The 13,072-nt window shown below is 44.1% G+C and overlaps 1 protein-coding gene across 1 annotated transcript in view; it reads left to right on the top strand.

Annotated features, from left to right (window-relative positions):
- Nucleotides 1-13,072, top strand: part of MYRIP (myosin VIIA and Rab interacting protein) — a gene marked incomplete at both ends in the record, with an annotated part of 178,112 nt that overhangs the window by 113,955 nt on the left and 51,085 nt on the right. The window lies entirely within an intron of this gene.

Here is a 13,072-nt window from a genome sequence, read left to right as displayed (position 1 = left end):
TGATCCTAAGGGTCTTTTCCAACCTATCCTATCCTATCTCATGGTCCTATCGCATCCCATCTCACTACTCACACCTATGGCTGGTTTTGAAGAAACACCTGGATGCAATGTATGTTCACCTACATTAATACAATCATCATGGCAGACTGTGTGTCCCACTGTAGCATGGCAGTGTGCACTCTGTTTTGAATTTCTCTTTTCTTCTCACTCTATTCCCAAATTGCTAATCAGAGTCAACAGATTGGCTGTAGAATACAAGAAGATATCCTGCATTCTGTCAAAAGGAGTGGCTGGCGTCCATGCAAACTGGGCTCTCATGTGTTTGAAGACCTAATATTGAAAAGAGCTTTCAATATTCATCATCCCTGCCCTCCTACTGAAGTGACTCAATTCCAAAGGCAGCAGCATATTGCTCCCGTGCTGTCAGAGGTTAGATTAACAGAAATGAGCTTCTCCATGAAGAAACGTTGTTCTCTACCGATTAAGTTTCATCGTTGTGCTAAGTAACCAGTGAGTGCAGACCCTACACGATGCTAATTTGGACGTAACCCAGCTGAAGTGTCGTGATAATGTTTGGCTTGGCAAGCAGAGGGGTCTTGAACGCAAGGCTTCTGTAGCTCCAAAGCAGCATATGTAGACTTACAGTGCTGCACAACATATGCACATTATACTGTGTTTGATCTCTGGCCTGTGCCTTGCAGTATGCATATGAGTGTCTGAAAAAGACTGTTTAGAGTGGAGGTAGATATTCCAAAACCTTTCTGTGCTGTATGGCCCAACAGAGTCATAGAATCAACAAGGGTGGGAAAGACCTTTAAGACTATCAAGTCCAACTTTTTACCCCAGGACTGCATATGACAGTGTCTGTGCCATCACTTGCTATCTTCGTATCCCCACATATTGACCAGTGGCTTACAGTGGCTTATTTGTTCTTCATTTACATGCTACTGTGAAAGCTAAATCAGAACCCTAATGTCAATTGTCCAAGTATGGTACAGTGGTGGGTGCATCCACCTGTCAAGGATATACAGCAATTAGTGCATGTATCATTTTCTAATAGGATTGAAGACTCTTATGAAAGCTTTTACCCAAAATAACACACTACAAGTGGCTTCAGAGGCAACACTGGATCCGACTGAGGTGGATATCAGGGGAGGCAGCAATTCCCACGGGCAGGGACACCTTCCACTAGAGCAGGTTGCTCCAAGCCCTGTCCACCCCAGCTTTGAACGCTGCCAGGGATGGGGCAGCCACAGCTTCTCTGGGCACCCTGTGCCAGCGCCTCAGCACCCTCACAGGGAAGAACTTCTGCCTTAGATCTAACCTGAACTTGCCCTGTTTCAGTCTGAACCCATCACCCCTTGTTCCTGTCTCTAGATAGGGGCGCATAAGTTTCTGTGTCATCCCAGATCCTCTGAGAATAAAGCCAATGTCTGGCCCACAGGGAGTGCGGACTTGCACAAAGGGATTTGTATGGTGGGAGTTGGCTGAGATATATGAGAAGTGTTCGAGGCTCACTGGCTGTAAAATGGGAATATCCTAATTCTTTGATCCGTTTCCGAGCCAAGCAGCGTAGTTGTTGTAGTAGAAGCAGGACTAAACAGGCTTAATGCAGATAGCACTTTTCAAGACGTGCAACTGTTGTCATTGTATACAGCCATTTATAAGTCTTGCTGTATATCTTACTGAACCAGTCTGCAAAATCCTCGGCTACAGGCTGTTTCCAGGCTCAGATGTGCTGCTTGTCTAGTGGATTTGGAAGAGGATTGCATGCTTTGTCAAAGTGCCTTATTCGACCCTTTGATCTCGCTCAGTTCTTCATGTTGTAAAGATTTTGAGAGGGTTGGTTCTCTTTTCTCTTCCACGCAAGTGTTTAATCTAAAATATTTAATTTGAGCAAATTGCAGATATGAAAACAGAGCTTTAAGGCAAATGTTTAATGCCTCAGAAGGCAAAAAGGGTCAACTTGCGTCAAAAACACAGGCTTTTATAGTCAAGATATCTGATTTCCTTCCTCAACATGCAGGATTTCCAAAGTCACTGCTATAGTCTTTTGCTGCCTCAGTATTTCACCTGTAAAATGGATTTAAAGGGTATTTGACCACTTCTTTTATTTACTTGAGATTGTAATCAGCTGCCTTTCAAAGATTTTAATTGCTTTAGGATAATGGCATTGTTTTCAATGAGCTAGGAAGTTTTAAATGACTGTCATATCTGGTATGTACTTACTGATTGTAAAGAGTAGCAATAATCCATAGAAAAATGAAGCATGAAATAGGATATATGTCAAATAGTTTTATTAGCTGCTTCACCTACTATAGAATTATGGCACTTTGTCCCTTAAGGAGTTAATCTGTCACAAAACTAGGAGTTGAATCATCACCTGTGTCGCAGGATTTGGTAGTTAGTTCCAATCTATTCAATACTCCTGTTACTGTTTATGAAAGAAGTTCTTGGTTTTAAGTCTGTTTCTGGAATTCCTCTGGAAAATCGCTTTTCATTACCTGTGGTTTTAGGTGAGGGGTACTCAATAAATAATCCCATTGTTGCAGCTTGCAGGGTATTTAATAGTAGCATCTCAGGTTGTCTTATTTAATCAATATTGTAGATGGATTAAATGTATAAATCCCAGATATTTTCAAGCAGTAGCACTGACCTGTCATTATTCAGAGTACGATTCAAATGTGAGTGTAAGTACTTGTAGATACTCCTAATGCTTTATATTGGTACAACCTCTTACCTTTGAGGGCTGGGAAAGAAGAAAGGTGGTTTTTTCCCATCTTGAAACTCCAGTAATTCTTGTTTTCCCTGATTTTTGTCTGGTTTTCCTTCTTCCCTGCTGTTCCTACCCCTGGGGTCTCTACTCCTGTGCAGAACTGAAGCTCTGATGAAAATGAGAAGCAGTGGTTTTTTGATCATAACTAAAAGAATAGTTAGAATCATGGAATCACAGAAGCATATGATAGAATATGGTTCTAGTATAACTAAAAGAACAGTTGAGGGTAAACACCCTTGAGTGGCCAGTATACGTATTGTTGTTTCATATCTGGAAGAGAGAATTGTTTTTCTCATTCCACTTTCCTCAAGCACCAGATTTAATGTATCCATCTGACTCCATGTAGACTACTCCATTTTCTTGGAGACTAATCTATGTCTCAATTATTTGATTCTTCTAATGTTTTTTAGGGGCCCAAAACAATTTTTAACTTATTTTGGTTGAAAATATATTTGCTCTATCCATAGCACCATCCTTAATAATGGTCACCCAATTATTTTCCTGTGGATATATAGGCAATAGACATTTCTTTTGCACCTGCACTACTTTTGTAACAGATCAAACACAGAACTGCACAGGCTGTGTGGTGATATTTTAGCATTATATGTAATAGGCTTTTTTGTATCTCTGGGTCTGCTGGACAAGGACCAGTGGTTTGTTGTAGACTGACCTGAAAGAAGGTCGGTACGTTAATGAAGCTGATCCATCCACTGATGCGCTGCCTTCTGCCTGCGACCCCAGCATTCTCCAAACTTGTCTTCATGTCTTCTGAAAGCAAATGAAGAGTTGAGAAAAAAGAATGGCGAGAAAAAAGAATGGCAAGAAAAAGGGGCCAGGGCAGCGTGAGGTTTACCTACAACACATGGCAGGGGCTTGGAACTGGATATCTTAAGGTCCTTTCCAACACAAACCAGTCTGGGATTCTAGGATCCTTTGGCTGCCGTATGTTCATCTCAGTTTAATGGGAACTAGAAAACTCTTGCTGTGTGTTTCTTTTCTTAGTGAAGGAGGGGCTTTTCTCAGATGAGCGTTGTGGCTGTACCTGAGAAGGTCTGTGATGTTTGCACTCCACTCACTGCCCACAGTTGGAAGCCAGCTCTAAGGGACTCAAGGACCCACTGCACACTGTCATCACCATGTGCATGACCAGGTAGCTTTGCAGCTCTTCCTGGTTTCACCCTTTCTGTTCAGTGTTTCTTCTAATTCCTTCCATTTCCTTGGTCGCTGTTGATCTAACTTACTGATACCACACATCTTACCGCAACTGGGTGGCCCTGTAAGGATAACCCCTGCCTCATGCAGATGAGAGTAGCTTGCCCTGGACAAGACAGGCAGATTGTTTTGCTTTGAAGCTTTCTGTTTGTTAGAGAAGTGAATCCAGCTCTGGACAGCAGATCAACTTTACCCAAGAGCTCTGAGCAGGGCTAGGTTTAGAATCATAGAACCATAGAACAGCTTGGGTGGAAGGCACCTTCAATGCTCATCGAGTCCAACCCCCTGCAATGAGCAGGGATATCTTCAACTAGATCAGGTTGCCCAGAACCACCTTCAGCCTGGCTTTGAATGTCTCCAGGGATGGTGCATCCACCACAGCTGTATTTCTCTGACAGCCTGGCTAATCTGTGCCTGCAGGACTGTGTGGGGTGTATTATTGTGATACAAGTATTAACAAATATAGAGGGAGGGCGAGGGGGTTGTATTTTTCATTATTCAAATAGCTGAAAATCCCCACAGGCGGTACATCCGTGCGTGTGCCCAGATGGGGAGCCCCCGCTAGCGAGGCCAGCTGGGATTAAGGTCTCATTTGTATAATTTGTAAAGGCTTTGCAATTTTTCCAATGGTTTTCAGCCATAATCTGGAATTTAGCTTTTGTCCGGCTGCTGGGCAGCTTGCACAATAAAGCTGCCAACTGAGGAGATTTCCTGTGCAACAAGGAAAACCCCACCACTTTACATGCAGTGACGGGGAAGTGGTTTGAGAAAATAAGAAGGGAAAAACCCTATGCCCCGTGTGTTTTAAAGGCTGCATCAAAGAGAGCTCCACGGATAAGGAGCACAATGTACAGGAGGTTCATTTCCTGCAAAAGCAGCAATAGAATGGTAAGGAACTTCAGAGCTCAGGATGCTCATTGCATGCAGCTGTAGAAAGCACCGTTGCGCAGCATCACATCCCCTCGCTCAGTCCTCATTTGCCCTTCCTTGGTCCATGCTCAAAAGAGCAGCTGAGGTGTGCTGGTTGCCTGAGCCCACCCTCTAGGGCTGGCCAGCAATTCCCCATTGCCCCATTTTCCACTGTGATTCAAGGTAATCTTCTTGCTTGAACTGCTGGATAAACATGTGAAGCACAAATGGGTAGGTTTACTATCTGGAGAGTGCAGCATCACTCCCTCTCACTCCTCCTTCCTACCCCAGTGGGTAGATGGGCGGCAAGGAAATACGTTCCTTACACTTCCCAGCTAGGGACCTGCCTGGAACATGGATTTGGAGGCGCCTTGCTCCTGCTGGATAACATGGCACTGAAGGAACAACGTGGTTTTTAAGCTGTTCTGTGGCTGTGGAATCGCAAAGCTACAAGGACGTGTTGTCTTCCAATGGGGTGGTGTCTCAGCCTATGTGCACAGCTCCCAGAACCTCCTTCAGAAGCTGGGCTTTGCAGGGCAAGCTTAACCACTGCAAAAGAGGAACTGAAATCACATCTCTTCACTCCCCAGTGAAGTTTTAAGGTTTTGGGCTTCTTTTGAATCATTCTCCTTCCCCCTTTCTGTTTTAAATAATCCTGAGATGAGCCCAGCATTCTCCCTGGCTGTACGTGGTGATGAATCTGCTCATCCTTGCTGGCGTTTCACAGCTCTTTGTTCACAGCTTTCTCCCAGGAGAAGAACAGAAACAGACCTCAAAGCAGAGGATTGTTGTCTTTTTGGTGTTCTGGAGCTCTGTGTTAAAAGCCCTGCGTATTTTCTAATCAGGATTACAGACTTAATTTGCATGGTTTATCCTGGGGTATCTTTGATGGAGCAGAGTTTGTATCTCTCTTGTGATATTTTTTTATGCTTCATGGACCTTTTTATGGCGTTCAGCTGCTTTTCAAGAATCTGTGGATTGAAAATGAAGTTTGCAGAAAGCAAAGCCTTCACTTAGGTAATTAGAACAACTAATCAAAGCGGCTTGATGTTCTGTTGCTTCAGTTAGTATCTGCTGGCGCCATGGGAAGCGTTTCTCATGTGGGTGAAGGGTGCGTTTGTTTGTAGCTGTTTAGGTTTGGTTGGATTTTGACTGTAAATACTTGTGTTTCGTTAACGTGAGCGCAAAGTTAAGGGACCAAATGCTCCTGAGAGCGTTCTGATGTTGCTGTCTGCATCCTGAAGTTGATTTGCACAAGGTTTCTGTATGAATTTTCCTTCCCTTCAGCAAGTAGGTGCAAAGGGTACATCGGTAGTAATAGCTCAGCAGGAAATGAACGCCTCTCCAGTGAGAATTTATGAATATATCTCTTGCTATTGTTGTTTCTTAAGAGAAGCAGCAGAATGTGCTCGTGTTGAGGCACTGTCAGCGTGGATTTTTGTTCTTTTTGCCTGTCTTCTATCAGAAATAAGAAGCAAAAAATTACATTGATGCGTGGTGGCAAGTAGAAACAACTGTGACAGTAAATGACAACTTCACTGTGTTCAGTGTAGCTGTAATAATTTGCTTTGATTCCTGTTTATTTGTATTTTGCTTCAGCATGGTGGTGACTGTGAGTGCCGTATATTCACTAATGACGTAGTGTCAATCAATTCTTAGGATTTGCCTGAAAACCCATTTAGTACCGAATGGCCAGGAGATGAAATTTCCTTTGCTGGAAAATATTGAGACACTGAAAACGTATTTTACTGCAAATTGAAGTAGAGGGGGGAAAATAAAGATTTTACATGAAATGAAAAGGGATTCAGGAAGGGGGAAAGGCGTTCGGATAAAGTGAAATATTTCCATTACTTTAAGGGAGAAAGATTTGTTTCAGTAGTAATATTATTATTCGTATATTTATGCTTTTTATGGCATAGCATAAATCCTGTAGATCATATACAAATGTCATGAATGCAGCCCGTAATCTAAAATATCCTCATAAAAAGCACTTGGCAGTGAACATGTGGAATGTTTCATTTTGACAATACTGGAGTGTTGCAGCTTTTAGAGAGGCGTTTGGATGTGGATTTGTTTTGATTTGGTTTCAAATACTCCATAGCTTAGTGTTTACTTTCCACCTGGGCTGACAGGTCCTGTTCATCAGCTGTGAGAGAGTTTAATGAAAGGCTTAAGAGGAAAATCCAGTGTGGTGGGGCAGCGATTGCCAGCCATTGAATGCAGAACCTAGAAGGGCTGAGAATAGAACTTCTTGGCCCCCATTACACCATTGATGATGAGGACCACAGACTACTTTTGGCCATTGAACGATCCACAGTGGCAGCAGTAACATCTGGGGCTTGTTACACACCAACCTAGAAGTGAAAGCGGGAGTAAAATGAAGAGAAATGGGTGTTTTGTGCCTGTGGGGTGGAAGTGGAACAGATGTGACCACAAGGCTTCTTGTGAATGACAGGCTTCATGGCTTGCTTATCTGGGAGAGTTCTTTGCTGGTTGATAAGAAGGTGTTAACAGTTGCGTTGCTGGAGTTTCTCCCACAAAAGCAACATTTTAGCCCATTGGTATATCTACCAGCTAGTGTGGAGGTGCGCTTTAAACCTCATTTCTGAGAGTGGCATCCATGCAACTGTGAGGTTAAAGAAAAGGTGAGTGAAAGGAGTGAAAATACCCTGGGCTTAGTTCAACAGGAACTTCCTTTTTAAAGAGCTGGAGGTTTCTACACTGTGAGTCTCAGGAAGACTTTGACAGGAAGTGGTGAATGCCCCATCCCTGGCAGTGTTCAAGGCCAGGTTGGATGGGGCTTGAAGCAACCTGATCTAGTGGAAAATGTCCCTGCCTGTGGCAGGCGCTTGGAACTGGATGAGCTTTAAGGTCACTTCCAACTCAAACCAGTCTGGGATTCTATGATGTGCATCAATATCGGTATGACATCCCTGGTGCTCTCAGTGGGACCTCCTTCATAGGGTCTGCGCTGCGCTGTCATATCCTGACAGTTACATTTAGCCTTCTTGAAGGAGTACTGGTAAAGCCTTGAATTACCAGTTCTGGGATTTGTATTTAAATAACAATATAGGACACTTGGGTCTTTTTCCCTTGTCCCAGGAAAAAAAACCAGCTAGAATGATCTATGCTGAAACAGAGAAAAAGAAGGAAGAAAAGAGCAAACATCTTTAACTGTCTTGTTTAAATAGAAACAAGGAGGATTCAGCTTAAATATTAAGGAAACCTTTAAGTGTTGGGATAGGAAAACAACAGTGGACGGTTCGGAAGCTCTGCAGCATTGGCAGTCATGAAAAACAGGCTAGCTGTGTGTCTGCTGGCAGTGATCTTGGTATTGCTCATCGTGTGGGGACAAGGGAACACCTAAATGATCCCATTTCTTTCACAGCCTAAGGCTCTGCCAGAGTGGCTTGAAAGCAGCAGTAGCTTGTACTGCAAGCTCTCTGCAAGCTCCCCTGCAATGCAGCCTTCTGAACTCAAGTTCAGAAGTCAGCTCTGAATAAATAAGCATCAGTCAGCTGATGCTCACTTTACAGAGCAGAACTGGAGGAAGAATATTCACTAATGGCTGTAAGACATGGCAAACATCCTCATAAACAGGTTGTTGTGGCAAAAGTTTATTAGCTCTTGCTGAGATGCTGTCAGGAGGTGTATTGGATATGGCTTCTCATATCTTTTACTGCTGGTAGATGCCTGAAAAGAGGTCCTGCCCCTTCTTAAGTTGTTGCTTTAACTGCTGCTAACTCTCTACAGTCATGATTTCACCCCTAGTGTTTAGAGTCAACTAAATTACGGTGGAGCACGGGTTTGAAAACCCTCTTCTTCATTAAAAAATACTTTTATAAGTGCTGCAAAAATCTGTGTTTTCACTTCAGTTACCCTAAAACACAATGGGTTTCCTGAAGGCAGCAGGTCAGATTAATATGCCAGATACGCATTCATTTGTGAGCCAGTTTTCTGGACATTCAGCGTCACAGGGAAGATACAGGGCAAAACAGCTCAGTTAAATGCTGACATGTTGTACTCTTACGTGTGTTTTCCTACCAGAGGATCAAACCATAATTACAATTATACCAGTATTGTTTCAGCGTTTTCCTCAACTGCTGCAGGACACTTATCTTCTGGGGAACAGCCCTGAAAATGGTCCTTACCAAACTCACCCTCACAGCCTTCATTCACAAACCAGAATGATGGCTTTGTGCCCAAGTTAAACCAAAAGATGTTTTTAGCCTGACCATTTTCAAATGGGACGATTAACTCTGGATGAGGTGCAAAACTCACTGAACCTGACCTACATCCAGCCTTATCCTTTGCAGAAGTCTTGAAAGGGAGGTGTCTTGTTGCAGTAAGACTCTGTGAAAGGAACTGCTTTAATTCTGAGGAAATGTAATTGGAAGACTAAAATTCAGGGAAGACCCAAATAGCTTCGTAGGAAAAGTAAGTTAAGCATGCAGACGACTGCCAAAAAGGAAGGAGGATGTGGTGATGGAGCTGTGTGCACATGGGGCTGGGTAAGTGAAAATCTGTTGTTAGATGGCAACATGGGTGGACATAAGTGGCAAAAGGGTATAAATCTCAGCTGAAGGTGGTATAGAATCATAGAAAGGACCTTAAGGTCACCCAGTTCCAACCCCCTGCCATGGGCAGGGACGCCTCACACCAGACCAGGTTGCTCCAAGCCCCTGTGTCCAACCTGGTCTTGAACACTGCCAGGGATGGGGCAGCCACAGCTTCTCTGGGCACCCTGTGCCAGCACCTCAGCACCCTCCCAGGGAAGAACTTCTGCCCAAGAGCTCATCTCGATCTCCCCCCTCTCAGGTTAAAGCCATTCCCCTTGTCCTTATATCCAGTCTGAACTTCCCCGGTTTCAGTTTGAACCCGTTACCCCGTGTCCTATCACTGCAGTGATACACCTCATGTACTGGTGGTCCCTGATATAAGGACATGGAGCTGTTGGAGCAAGTCCAGAGGAGGGCCACGAGGATGATCAGGGGCTGGAGCACCTCCTGTATGGAGACAGGCTGAGAACATTGGGGCTGTTCAGCCTGGAGAAGAGAAGCTGCGTGGAGACCTCAGAGCAGCTTCCAGTGTCTGAAGGGGGCTACAGGGATGCTGGAGAGGGACTCTTCATCAGGGACTGTAGCGATAGGACAAGGGGTGATGGGTTCAAACTGAAACAGGGCAAGTTCAGGTTAGATCTAAGGCAGAAGTTTAAAAGCCCAAATTGGGGCAGTGAATTCTGTGTGAATGGTAGAGAGGATGCGTGTTTTTAGGAAATGCCTTACATGGCACCATCCTTCTGGTTGAGCTCTGAATAATTAACACAGGCTGCAGCGCAATTATCAGGTCAGGTTCATTTCTGCTGGCGCAGCTGAAGTCATGGTTTCAGCGTGAGGGACAGGGAGAACTGCTTTGTTCTGCTTGTGGCTGAACTTTCTCAATATATGTATGTATAAAGTCTGATTTTCAGGAAACTGAGCCTCGGTAGGATATTCATGTGTGCGATGTTTGTGTGCTATAGTAATGATTCATCCCAAAGGGAATGAAGGTGAAGTTGCGTTCTTGAGCTGGAATGATGTTTGATTTCGCTGGGACTGAAAAGAACTGAAATGCTTTAATTCAGCAATTTACAACAAGCAGTATGTTACAAGCTCTAAAACATTAGCCCAAGGGAAAAGGCAAATATTGCTACTGGCAGAGAAAGAGTATTTCAGGATGCTGAGTTTGAAGCAGTTTTAGTCTGAAACTAGTAAATAAGTGATAGGCTAAATCTGATCTGTTTCTCTGGGCATGAGGCTGAGGCCTCTTCTCTCCATTGGGAAATGAAGAGCCTTGAGGCTTATAATGTGTGTGAGGCGAGGACTGGGAGAGAGCCTGTGTCAGGGTCCTGTGGCAATGCCTGAGACAGCATCACATGGATTAGCTGGAGTTTCCCAACCACTGATGCAGAACATGGCACCAGTGCAGCAAGAGGGTGATGGAGGGGCTTCAAGGAGGTCATCCTGCAGCACCCATCACCTACCTGGGGAGGGGACATCATGGTTAACACTTAACTGCAGCATGCCTCTGCCTCCAGCCCAGCAGCGTGGCAAAGCAGGTCTGCTTTGGAGGGGTCCTGGCCACCAGTGTCCCAGCTCTGCCATAGTTCAGCCCTTATGCCTCTTCTCCTGGCTCCCAGCCCCTCCATCTCTTCACTCACTGCTGAGTCCCCCAGGAAGTTCAAGGAGCCTTGAGAATGCTTTGAAGTGGTGAAAACTAAAGCACTGATGTTGCTTTTCCACTGCAAACTCACACTTGTAATACCCTGTTCGGTTTGATGTGGCTGTGTGTTGCATTTTGGAGTCTCCCACAGAGAGCAGCAGTTCTGGGCTGTGGATGGACAGTCCTGTATTTCAGAGGTGGGGTTGTTTGGCTTTTTAAGTTGCCATTACTGAACTTAAAAGAACAGTCACATCCACAAAAGTAGAAAGGTCCAGGAATTGTAAGGCAGCTCCCATCCTGCATGAGTCCGCTCAACACAGACCTCAAGGGACCTGAAGCTGGATGTTACAGCAGGGCATAGGCTGCAGGAGGGGCTCTCACCACAGCACAGCAGAGGGGGAGAATCCCCTCCCTCGACTGCTGCTCACACTCTGAGGGTGCAGCCCAGCAATAATACTCATTCAGGTGTTATTGTTATTAACCCACAAGTGTTTGCCTACCTTGAACACTTTGGAGTAAGGCAGAATCATAAAATCACGGTATTCTACTCTGCCAAAAGCACATCAAAATGCAACTCAGGTGCACTGCAATATGATATAACATAAATAATGCCCTCAGGGGTTAAGGCTATTTAGCAATAAAGACGTAGCGGTCTGTATGGCACGGGAAAAGAAGAGGCTACAACCATTTCTGCTTCTTCAAAATGCGTACAGCTTGAAGTGTGAACTCTCATTTCACAGAGGGGACTTGCACACTATTAGAGGCTCAAAAGCTTTAGAGAGGGGGCATTGCAATCTGCTGTAAAATGTGTGCAGGACCAAAGCACAGATTTGGAGTTGTTGGTAGCTCTCCAACACATAGGAGAGAAGCATGAGATGATTCGATTACTCACAAAGTGTTAATCCTGCAGCAATGAGGAAATGAAGGCAAAAATGCCAATCCTGGTGTTTACACCAGATTAACTAGTACAGAGGCAAATCTCTTCTTTCATTGATGTGTAATCTCTTTTCATTTTGACTCTTCCAAAGTTCACATGCGGAAAATATCATTACAGATACAAAGCCCGGCTCTAAAGTTGTGTTACTGCAAAGCACTCTCCCCTCATAGAGAGGTCAGTGCTATTTGTTTTCTGTTTTTACAGAAACAGTACTGATCAGACCCCAAAAAGACATGGTAACATGGGGAAACAGCCTGGCAAGGGGTCCCATCTCTTTGTTTTTCCCAAGTTGCCAGGTTAGCATTCGTAACTGACTATCTTAACTCATACAGTGTGTGCAATGAGATAGGTGACCTTTTGGTAGTGTTGCCTGGGAATGGTGCAGGTTCTGTCCATCCATTGCCACGCGGAAAAGGATGCAGAGCTTGACTGTATCTCACGGCTTTATAAAAGCATAGGAGCTCTGGGGACAAATCCATTAGGATGAATTATTGACATCAATGATGCTAAACGTTGAATGTGAGAAACCAAGCTGCAGTTGTGAGTTCTTCCCTCCAAACTAGGTTTTCCACCTACTGTTCTTTGCTCCTTCTGCTTTGAGGTCCTTTAATTATGCTTTGTTTCCTCTCTTGGTTTCCCCACATAGATGCAGGGGTATATCCTAAAGAAAATGTTATTTTTTGCACTGCATTCATGGGTTAATGTTCTGACATTATCCATCAATCAGGGTAAATAAAGGGTGGTTTTAAAACCTCCCTGTGCTGTTCCAAGGCTTGTTGGCATTTGGTGTTGGTGTTGTTCCAGGCTTCAGTCTTGGCATTATAGTGTAAAAGGGGACAGCACCTCTTCTGATAGCAGCCAAACCAAATAAAACCGTAACATGAATCAGATACTTGCTCATGATTGACCTCTTTTTTCTTCTTGCCTCAGTATAACAGATACCTGAAAAGTATAAATAGTAAAGAAGCATTCAAAAATGTATATGGTTATGCTTTGAGGCCTAAAAGATCCCTTTTAACGTAGAAGGATGGTGACTG

The sequence above is a fragment of the Psittacula echo genome, assembly GCF_963264785.1.
Source record: "Psittacula echo genome assembly, chromosome: 2".
NCBI classification, from domain to species: Eukaryota; Metazoa; Chordata; class Aves; order Psittaciformes; family Psittacidae; genus Psittacula; species Psittacula echo.
This window is presented reverse-complemented; position numbering and strand designations above follow the sequence as displayed.